This window comes from Gavialis gangeticus, unplaced genomic scaffold (assembly GCF_001723915.1).
Source record: "Gavialis gangeticus isolate Ggan-Ray unplaced genomic scaffold, GavGan_comp1, whole genome shotgun sequence".
Taxonomy (NCBI): Eukaryota; Metazoa; Chordata; order Crocodylia; family Gavialidae; genus Gavialis; species Gavialis gangeticus.
The window spans coordinates 61,653,197-61,664,830 of record NW_017729033.1 but is presented as its reverse complement, the minus strand read 5'-3'; the positions used below and the strand labels follow the sequence as shown (position 1 = coordinate 61,664,830).

Sequence of the window (11,634 nt, the reverse complement as noted above, 5' to 3'; positions counted from 1 at the left end):
GCATACAAATTCAATAGATGACACGGTCAATTGGATAAACATGATCATGCCGTGGAGCCAGGTGGAGCTGCTGTGGCCCCTCCTGCAAGGCCTGCCTAGTGCTGGTGACTCTGCACCACTGCCGCTGCCACTGCCGGCTTCATGTCCAGCCACTCGCCACCCCTACCCTTGCCCACTGCCATTGCTACCACCACTGGCTTCTTCATGTCTGGGCCCTGCACAGGCTGATTTTCCCAGGTCCTGCACCCTGCCAGGATCGTCTCTGGTTCTTCATGCTTGGATATGGTGTTCTCATTTTACATAATAGGGAAGATGAAAGACCCAAGCTGAAAAATTCAGATCCAAAAGCTTAAATTCCCCCTTGCTGATGTGCAATTTTCATATGTGAGTTTCCACTTAGGCCTATTTCTCTAAACTAGACCCAGAGCAGCCTCCAAGCTCCACACACCAGAGCATATTTTTTCTTATGTTCTCATTATATTTTCACAGTTTCCATCATTATGAAAAGAAGCCTGTTTAAATGAAATGGAAATCCATGGTCAATTGGGTCACATAACTTCCATGGGATTTAAAACACAAGTATGGGACTCTCTTCTGAGTGTCCACTGAAATGCTCACTAACTTAATCAAACTGGGAAAAAATGAAAGGAAGCTTCCTCAACTGTGAGTCAGAGTCACAGCATTATGAATCCAGGCCCATCTCAAGAATCTTCATCATCTAATGTGATGAATCACAGAATTCTAATAATAAATCACTCCTTATACATCCTAATGCATTAGAGCTGCAGTCTGCTTGGAAAGAGATTAAGAATTATAAACTTTGCAAAAAACCCCCAAAACCAAACCTGTAAAGCACCTTGCATATGTGTGTTTCCTGCTTTTTGTCAATAGTTCTTGGTTGCCACCTGCTGGAAGCTTGTGCTATATCAACCTATGACAAGCTCCCTCTTGCTTAGGAATTGTGTTACATCTGTGTTGTAACTGTTATTATAAAACTTTTTCTCCCTCTATTCTGGAGCTGTCTTAGTGTGTGGTGTAGTGACCTTACAAGTTTTACCATATTTCTCACCTTAATGTAGCTCTTTTAGTAGACTTAGCTTAGAAGCATGAGACTCAGTAGACCCAAAGGCATGAGAGATGATTCCGTCAGCGTAGGATAAATACAAGCCAGGTGGTATGGAGAAGTATCTGCTGTACTTTCCTGCACAGCATGCAAACCTATGTGAAAAATTAGTCACAAGATGCAAGACAACTTCCATGTAAATAGTGTTGATTATAAACAAGTCACTACAGCTCTCTGTAGTGTGTTTTCATGTTCAAAATTTGGTTGATTGGGTTTTGCTGAATGAGAGAGTTTATTATTCCTGTTCCCTGAATTTGCTGCCTATTCATTATTGGGTGAAACTTAATATGTGAGTAACTATCTATTAAGTACTAAATGGCGAGTGGGCTAGGTCCCAGTTACCGCTGAGATTGCCTCTCCATCTGTGTGCCCCTCCCACAAAGCGTGCATTTGGCAGGATTGCTTCACCTGTGTCTGTAATAAAGTGAAGCACAGTGCTCCCCTGTGTGGTTCTTTAACTGTGGAACTCTCTCTGGCCAGCAGTTTGAATGGAGCCCGGCCTCCTGTAAGCTGCACAGCAGGATGCAGCATCTTGCAACAGTGTATATGTTGCTTGTCAGAAATGTTAAATCTTATAAAGTTGTGTAACCTTCCCAAAATGATTGGAAGCATGATCTGTGCCAGAGGCAGGCAATTATTTCAGGCGGAGGGCCACTTACTGAGTTTTGGAAAGCCATTGAGGGCCGCATGACAGGCAGCCCGGGGCAGATAAATATTAATTTTCTAAATTTTTAGGGGCCCTGGGCCTGGATAGAGTGGCCTGGTGGGTGGCATCTGGCCCACGGGCCACACTTTGCCCACCCCTGATCTATGCCCATGGTGCCCAACCTTTTAGCCCCATGGATCAGATAAATGGTGCAGGGTTGGTCCTTAGGTGCAGATCCAGTTCATAAGCCTGATCTGGTGCATGGAACTTGCTTGGTGAGTGGCCCCAGCCCCACACGCCAGCTCTGGCCCTGACCCTATGCTCCAGATCTTGTCCACGGCCCTGATCCCCTGCAGAGAACCATGTAATCTGGCCCAGCGGGCTTGGAAATTTAGTGGCAGGGCAGCAGGGGTAGTGATAATTGCCACCAGTCCCCCACTGCCAAATGCCTTGATTAAGGGAGAGCCCTGCAAGCCATGTGGCTCTGCAGGCTGAATCCAGCCCATGGACCAGAGACTAAGTATTGCTGCTCTGTGCAGTTCAGTATGTTTCTTTTTCACAACATTTAACCCACCTAGTTTGATTATGCATTATGTCTTCATTAGTTTTCCTATTTGTTTCTTCATAGTAGACATTGAATGCTTTCTTCCTATTCAAGGAAGCAACTGCCTTGGCAACCAACTATATGTTGGGAGAGTGGGAAGCAGTCTTACAATTTTTCTTTGCTTTGCCACTTTACCGTTTGGCCAGCAAGGGGAGTTACAGGAACAATGCAGCGTACCTGTCCTAAGACTTCCTTAACTAAGAAGTGGTACTTAGCCTTGTTAGTCTGATGTCAAGCAGAAGACAAGGCAAGGTTGCACCATAACTCATCCCAAAAGGTATGAGCTTTTTTAAGGTTTATGGAATCTGGTGAAGTAGGCTGCAGTCTACAAAAACTTATGCCCTTTGGAATGAGTTAGTTTTAAGGTGCCACCCTGCCCTACCTTCTGCTTTAAGTAAGAGTGAAAATGCATCCAATCTCTACTTGGTCAAAAGAGTTCCTATATAAAAGAACAAATAAATTATCTTCATAGAAGCTCTCATTTAGCTCCTACTTAATTTTTTTCCTTGCTGTTGGTCAGCGAAAAGTAAATAATAGAAATAAAAAATGCTAGCCAAGCCTGATCGTGGAGACTTTTCAAGACTGAACTTGCTGAGGTTGCCCAGTCAGGTTTCGGCATGAGTATAAATTACAGTCATGCAATAAAGACCCCACACCATGAGTATAACTAGACAGGTTTTCCTTTATTTTATTTTTGAATAATCTATTTACTAACATATTTTGACCAATATGCTTTTTTTTGTGAATTTCTTCTGCTTTGGTGTTTCAAGCTTCAATCTTGAAAATAACTGCACTTGCTTAAATTTAAGAATATAAGTAGTCCCACTGGAGGACAGAAGCCCATAGGATCATAACACTGCTTTAGAAACACACTCCACCTCAGAACTCCCTCTGTGTGGGTGCTTTTGCTCTACAATTTAGATTTTAAGGTGCAAGTAGTAGAAGCAAACAGACACACAGACATCTTTCCCCAGGATTCTGACCTGGGAATACTCAACCTCTGGCCTGCAGGCCAAATACAGCCCATGAAGTCATGATAGCCAGTCTACAGGGATCCCTATGGATCAGAAAATTTGGCAGCAGGGAGCAGTGGAAGCTGCATATGGCCATATCTGCCTTGCCTAGAATATTCTCCCCTGTGGGATCAAGGGCACGCCTGCCTCCCAAATGTCCAGATGGTGTCAGGCTGCTCCCCCACCCCCAATCCATGTGTCCAGATCAGGACCACTCAGCCCCTGCTCTGCACCCCACACCCAACCTGTGTGCATCCAGATTGGGGCTGTTTAGCCCACGCCCCATACACATCCAGATCAAAGCTGCTGCCCCTTGCCACTCTCACTCCATCTGTCTAAATTGGGACTCAGCTACTTTCCCCTCCACCCACACGTTTGGATCAGGGCCACTCATGTATCTAAATCAAGGCCACTCTGCTCCCAAACCTACCTGCTGCATGTCTGGATTGGGGCCAGGATGATCCCTGCCCCTCCCCAGGTAGATGGATCAGGGTTGGGCTGTGCAACACCCTGCAACTGGATCAGGCCCATTGGTCAGATCCAGCCCACAGAGCTGAAAAGGTTGGGCATCACTGTTCTAAAACACTCTTGCTCTTTAATTGCCAACTTGCTTCTTGTCTCAGTATGACATGTTCCAAAGTCCTGATTGAAAAAAACAATAGAAACCAACTGAGGGTGAAAGTTTGTCTTCTCACAGAATCACAGAAATCATAGAAAATTGGGGTTGGAAATGACCTCGGGAGGTCACCTAGTCCAATCCGCTGCTCAAAACAGGACCATCCACAACTATTTTCATTCACCCAACTTCTAATGAATGCAAGATACTTTTCATTTAGCAGCTAAAGCCTGGTTGTAAAAAAACCAGGTAACAATGATGAATTTGCAAAGCAATGTCTTTTGCTCCAAGCAAGCTAAAGCACAGAAATCCACCTTGCTAGGCAGAATCATAAGGCTATTAGTGGAGGTATATTGGTAAGCTGTTCAATTATTCTCCTTTTCTAGGGACTTTAAGATATTTCTACCCAGGATCAGATCCATTAGTGGTGTAGATTCTCTGACAGATGCTTACTTTAAACAGCAGTGTACTTTCAAATGTGCTTCAGTGAAAACATGATTCTTTAGGAAGTGCACCATTACTTTCTATTTACAACTTGAGTGTTCATAATGAAATCAGGGTAGCAGATGAAACATGAAGTGATCACAGTGAATCTGACACTACAAGGTGAGAAAATACCACACTTTGTCTGACAATTCAAGATGCTGATGGAAAAGTCCATTCTTGAGGGTGAGTGTCCATTTCCATGACTTTCTATTATAACTGTTATTTGTTAAGTGACAGACTGTTGAAGCTTCTGTAGTCTCTGTTAAAATTTTGTCATCCAGTTAAAGGGAATAGTGAGGTGACACACTTGCCTTTGGAATCTCTCCCATTCTGGATACTTCTAAATATTTCTTGGAAGACAAGGCTAAGGTCTGGATCATGAACTTCTTGAAATCAGTCTCTTCCATGCCCTTGTATACTAATGCGAAAGAAGCAGTACAAATTAAAGGTAAAAGATAACTGATAGGCAGGTATCTGTAGGAGGCAGTATGCTCTCAAGGACAGAGCATAAAACATAGTCAGGAGACATGGGTTTTTATTCCTGGCTCAGCCACTAATGTATAAGTCACTTTTGTTCCCTGTGCTCAGTGCCTACTCCCCCTTTTGTCAGTCTTGTTGGTTTAGATTATAAACTCAACATGGCAGAGTCTATCTCTGTGCTTATTACAGTATCTAATATCATAGGAACTTGTCTTATATAAGGCTTCTGGGTGTTACTCCACTACAAATAACAATTACCCCATGTACTCCGAACACTAAAAAGCCTTTTTTTGTGACTCTGGAGTGGGAAAGTTCACTCCAAATGTCAGGAGAGTTCAAAAATATTCTCATTGATAATATACCAACATACTGTCTTATCATTCCCTATAATGGTATTTCAAATTATATTAGTTGAATGCACTGCTCTACTAGCAATATACTCAATACATTTTACAGTAACAAATAAAAAACATAACTGGGATAAAGTACATTTAATCTAAGAATGTTTGCCAGTGATTCCGCCTATCTCTTAGACTATGTATATGAAAAAAGGTGTTTTTTAAAGGGATCAGAAAGGGAAAAGATTTCTCAGTCCCACAAACCTCCTGTAGGCTAGAACAAACTCCTATGGGACTGATGTTTATCACAGACTAAGGCAGGGGCACAGATAACCTGTGTGTGGCATGTGGCAGATCAGGGAGGGGACTGGCAGTATGGCAGCAGATAGGAAAGGAAGCAGAAGGCAAAGCAGCAAATTGGGCAGGGAGCACAAGGAAGAAAGCAGAACAGCTCAGAGGTCAGAGTGGCACTTAGAGATGGGATGGAGCTCTTGTGGCATGCCTGCCAAAAAAGTTGGCCCTACCGGCCTAAGTAAGCAGAGGGATTTTGTGACTGAATATCACTATTTCTGATAACTTGAGTTATGGAGTTGAAACAGGACTCAGACACAGACCCCTGTATTTATAGGGCCAGATTATGAACTGTCCTTGCACAGTTGGAAAATTCTTACACTTAAGGACAGTGAAAAAGGGGAAGTTAGGAGGCCCAAATGTCTCTGTTGCTCCTGTCCCTTCAATGGCTGGCTAAGCAGGACCACTGCACCTGTGTAAAAGCAGCAGCAGCAGAGAAACAATACCTGTCCTCAGCACAATTTCTGGTGATCTTAAGGGATAATGTGTCTCCACATTGCTGTCATCCAAGTGGCTGTGATGTAAAATCCACCTCTAAAACACAATTGAGTAGACTTCAGGTTTAAAGTAATTAGCATACTTAAATATTCAATTAGTGAAAAACTGTAGACCTGTGAGTTTTGCATCTTTTATAATAAACTTAGAGATAATCTACAAACAAAGACCCCCCCTCTTATTTCAAGCCTTACTGAGACCCAGGGATGAATTTAACCCATGGTTTTTGTGTTCATATTCCCACACCCTGTTGGCCAAATGTCCTCCCTTTATTTATCCATTCCCCAAGCAATACTTTTCTGCTGATCTGCTTACACTACAAAGAGATTGGATTTCCTTCCCCTTTCATCCTTTGTATCTTTTCAACCAACACTTTTTCTCCAGCCTGAAACATGGGATAAGTCATTCCTTCATTTGATTATTGCTCCAGGCTGGTACTCAGATCATCACCCAGGAGGCTCAGATTAGTGATAAGACCAGCATTTCCAGTCTACAGACTCAAATAACATGCTTGTAGGTCTGGAAAGAGATGGTTTTCAGTTGTTATATTAATATCTGCTTCATAATTACTTATTTGGTAGTATAAATGGGGGGTCCCAACCAAGGTTCAGAGCCCAGTTATGTTAGGGACTGTATATATATACCTAGACATGAAACAATACATCCATCATCAATACTTTAATTATATGAAGAGCAAGTAAATATTTTTGAATTGCTTTACGAAAGAAGTATATATATTAGGATGGCTGGCTATTAAAAATTAATAAATGGTACAAACTATGAGATAATTTATTTTTAAATATACTTTGAATAAAGACTGTTGTCGGTGTTGTATTTTTTGCCCTAACAAGATATTAAAATCCCCAATTTGAAAAATGTAAGTCAATAAAATATAAGAAGATATACAGCCATTTAAAAATATCAGTATTATCAATCAATATTCACAGAGGAATAACACCAGACCTCTACACACATTGGGATCACTTAAAGCGTGCCATTTACTTTTTGACATAATATTATATACTATGTTGAGATCCACCCTACTTTCAGCAACTCTGCAACAAACTGAATGTACATCCAGATCTTCAGGAGTGCTCAGAATTTGGGTTTTAGGGTGTGTGTAGATGAAATGATATTTCCCATTTACGTTGACACAACTGTGTTCGTGTTTACACAAGCCAGGATTTCCCGCCACTCTAAAGTCCATTTAGCACCTTAAACTAAACACTACTTGGAGATGTATTAGTTTGCGATGTTCTCCAGTTACACCGCTCCAACTGTGAATTTGTTCATGCAAACAACCAGAGACTCCAAAGATTTCTGATTAATCTCCTTCACCATGAGAGGGTGCTGTGTTCCGGCCTTTAGCCAGTAGGTACAACTGTGTGTTCTTTTTTACCCTCCTTCACTCCTTGCTCCTCCCTCACAGCACACAGTTCAGGTCGGGACAGGTCCACTCAGACCAATTATTATTTTAAAGTGGGGGAGACAAATAATCCCTTCATTTTCTATCCCCTCTTAATTCTTCCACCCCTCTGCCACCTATAGTGTATGTCCTCCTCCCCCACCCATGTACCCTCCACCTGTAACTCCTGCATGCCCCCAGTGTGTGCTGCCACTGCAGTGGACATAGCTCCCAACAACAGCTGCAGCATCACCATAATGGTAAGGTTTTTGCAAGTAGTTTGAAACTTTGGAGTGAGTGGTTACATGACTTCCTTCAATATAGCAAACCTTCTGAACCTCATCACAGTCCATTTCAGAACCACAGCCAGAAGTCCAGGGGCAGGACATTGCCTGCCAGACCTGATGCCCAGGATATGCAGCATCCCAGGCGATATTTAGGTAATATGTCCCACTGACCTTGTATGTGTGTGGGGAGGGGGGGAAGAAGTCCAGTTTTTCGACAGTGCGCCAAACCCCCCTCCTCTTCCACTTCTTCCTTTTTCCCTCTTCTAACAAAAAATTTTTGCAGGCAGAACTTACTGGGGGTGACAACCAGCCCACAGGCCAGTAATGAATGAAGATAATGAAGAGGAAAGTAGAGAGAAATATCTTCAGATTTTTTAAAAAAATTTACATTTTGCATATATATTATACTGTTAAGTTGTATATAGTTATTGTTAAAGCTGCAGGGTTTTCAGTAAAGTTTTATTTACTCTATATATGTGTCATGTTTTCTTTGGGGGTGTGGGTGGTTGGGTTGGTTCTCGGAGACCATGCCTGCCTCAGGGTGGGGATGCTGTGCTTGGGGGGTTCGGTTTATGGAGTCATGGTATTACTGGAAAGAGTTGCAAAGAGTTACAGGGTGGACTGTTATCGGAGGGAGGGAGGGAGGTTGAATGCTTGTGAAGTACTAGCTAGGGTGTGGTGCAGCCAGCATGTCTTGTGAGAAAAAAAGACTAAACAACCCCACCCATCCCCAGCAGCAAGCAGGCAATCTGCAAAACTTCTCCATGCATGGACCTCCCAGGGCCTTTAGCCTTTAGCAAGTCTTTAAAGACTTTAATAGCTCTTTAATGAATTATAATGCATTTCATATGCATGGTTGCCAAGCGGGTGGGGGGTTGGGGTTAACACCTGCTGCCGCAGCTCCAAAACAGCTGCGTTTTCTGAGTTTTTTCTTTGCAGGCTGTACTGTTATGGGAGGTGCGATGCAAAAATGTTTTTTTGTTCCCAATGCTTTCTTTGCAATGCAATGTTTTCTTTACAAAACCCTACATGCAGCACCTTTTGGAGTTGGGTTTGCAGATAGCTGTCCCCCATTCCTCCTCACCCCCCCAGTCAGGATTGCTTTGTCCTCCCTTACCATATCTCTCCTCTCAGCCTTCTCAAAGGCCAGAGAGAAGGTGAGAGGGAAATGAGGAGCATTTCCAAGGTAGCCCAAGATAATTGCTTCAGCTACCTCTAGGCCTCTGCAGAATCAAGTGTATTCAGTGAAAGTATCATTGTGAGAGAACTTCTTTTCATTCAAATTCAAGAAATTTGTAAAACCTCCTTCTTGTACGCTAGGTATAGGCATGTCCTCATCAGATGGGTCTCAGCTAAGCAGGGAGCTGCTAATTAGCCAAAGGCCAGGGTTTCAAAAAGCACTCTGCTCCCTATAAAGAGGCCAGAAGTTCTGCAGCAGATGGCTATCCCAAGACATATCATTACAATGCCTGGAGGGGAGGCCAACCAATCTGAAATACAGACCATGACCAGCTTTGTGTTCAGCCTGCAAAACTACTGCACTCCTGCTCCTAGCCGGCTGCAGACCACTGCCCCGCTCCCAGGTCCATGCCCAAAATCAAGTAGGAGTAAGTACAAATTAGAATTTTTTGTTTCACATCTTTATTTTTTCACAATAAATTGAACTGCAATCAGTTCAATTGAGAAATCACAATAAAGCTAAAACACTATAGACATTTTTTTTACTCAACAATGCCGTTGGTAGGAAACTGGTGATTACGTTTTTTTGAAGTACAGCCACTGCCAACAAAAGCAATACAATACGATAAAACACCAATTCACAATATACTCCCAAGGTCCCTTGAGTAATCCCTTGATATGATATGGATGGATGGAGGGCTGCATAGTGGGAGAACAAGAACGGGGGAGGCAGGCAGGTAGCCAGCCTGGTTACTGGCCCTTTCTGGTTCCTGGCCATGTCCCAGCAGTGTTTTACTTTTGGTCTATATGGCATGCATGTCCAATGTAGGGTGAGTGGGTGCTTTTCAGAGAGATGATAACCACATGACTTTTATGGAGCCATGGCATTACTGGAAAGTTGCAGGGTGGGCTGTTATCAGATGGAGGGAGGTCGAATGCTTGGCCAGTGCTAGTGTGCAGCCAGCAGTTCTTGCAAGAAAGAAGACTAAATATGCCCACCTGCAAAGCTTAGTTAGGGAGGGAGGGTTCCCCTTAGGTGGGGGTCCCCAGGCACAGTCCCCTAGGGGCCCCCTCAGGTGGAGATGTACGGCCGGACTCAACTGGCTGGCTGAGTCTGGCCATGGGTGGGTGGGGTGGGGGAGAGGGAGGAAGGCAACCTGCACCCTCTTCCTGGTTATTGAACATGTCCCAGCAGGAAAATGGTTAGGTTGAGAGGGGGCCCAGGCTTGGTCCCAAAGGGGCCCCTTCTGGTGGGGGCCCCCAGGCACAGTCCCCTAGGGGCCACCTTAGGTGGAGATGTATGTCTAGCCTGACTCAGCTGGCTGGCTGGCTGAGTCAGGCCATGCTACTCTCCATTACATTATAACTTCGGAATTTTTGCTGGCCACAAAGCTTAGGGAGGGAGGGAGGGGCCCCCAGGTAGATGGGCAGGTGGGTGGTGGAGTAGGAGGCATCCTGCATGCCCTTCCTGGTTACTGAACATATCCCAGCAGGAAGATGGATGGGTCAAGTGGGGGGAACCCAGGCATGGTCCCAAAAGTGCCTCCTCAGGTTGGGGGGCACTTTCTAATTTCTGTTATCCTTATTTATTTAAACTATGTTCTGTTATTTAAACTACTTTCTGTTATGCTTATTTATTTAAAATCTTCCTTCCTTCCAAAAGTCAAAGAAGAAACTCAAGGAGACAGAGTGGTGAGTGGGTGTCAGAAGACATGTACCTCCGTCCAAATTTGCTGGGCCATGACCAGTAACCAGGAGGAGGGCGAGAAGACTCTGAAATGGGCCTGCAAAACTTGTGCAAATCGAGCTGATGCTCAGGCCAAAGCCAGTGAAGAAAGCTTAGCTTCCTTTGTGGCCAGCAATGATTGGAAAGTTATTAGGGTGCAATGGAGAGGTGTAAAGCAGAGGTCGGTGAGTGGGGTGAAGAGCCTGCAGGCCTGGGCCTACTACCCAGACCCTGGAGATTTGGGCCAGCAACCAAAAAGAAAGCCTCGGCAATTGAGAAAAGAAACTCAAGCCTCAGCTTCTGCCACTGCAGTGGTCATAGCTCCCAAACACAGCTTGCTTCATGGGCAGCAATGATTCCAAAGTTACAAGTGTGCAATGGAGAGATGTAAGGCAGAGGTGGGGCACTGGAGTGAAGAGCCTACTACCCAGACCCTGGAGGTCTTGGCCAGCAACCAAGAAGAAAGCCTCCGCAATTTAAAAAAGAAACTCAAGCCTCAACTTCCTTAGTGGAAGGCCCCACCTGCACCCTAAGCCCTGTGCAGCAATGGATGAAATGCACTTGCAGAACTTGTCCAGCTCATGCTGATGTAGGACGTGGCCAGTAACCAGAAGGAGGGCGAGAAAACTATATGATTTGGGCCTGCAGAACTTGTGTGAATAGAGCTGATGCTCGATCCAAAGCCAGTGAAGAATCCTCAGCTTCTGCCACTGCAGTGGTCATAGCTTACCAGATGGAGAGCGAGAAGACTATGAAAGGCAGGGAGGGTTTTTCTGAGCAAGAAGCTTTCCCCTAGTCAGAAGACATGTACTGCCGTCTGAATTTGCTAGGATATGGCCAGTAACAGGGGGAGGAGTGGCACTCTACATCAAGGAGGACTACATG

At 44.2% G+C, this 11,634-nt stretch overlaps 1 long non-coding RNA gene across 1 annotated transcript in view; it reads left to right on the top strand.

Moving 5' to 3' along the window:
* Nucleotides 1-500: 500 nt before the first annotated feature.
* LOC109304138 overlaps nucleotides 501-11,634 on the top strand; it is a 19,570-nt gene continuing 8,436 nt past the window's right edge. Inside the window, exons 1-3 of the long non-coding RNA XR_002099306.1 lie at nucleotides 501-514; nucleotides 783-787; nucleotides 11,133-11,287. This is a non-coding gene — a long non-coding RNA (uncharacterized LOC109304138). The remainder of the gene's footprint in view (nucleotides 515-782; nucleotides 788-11,132; nucleotides 11,288-11,634) is intronic.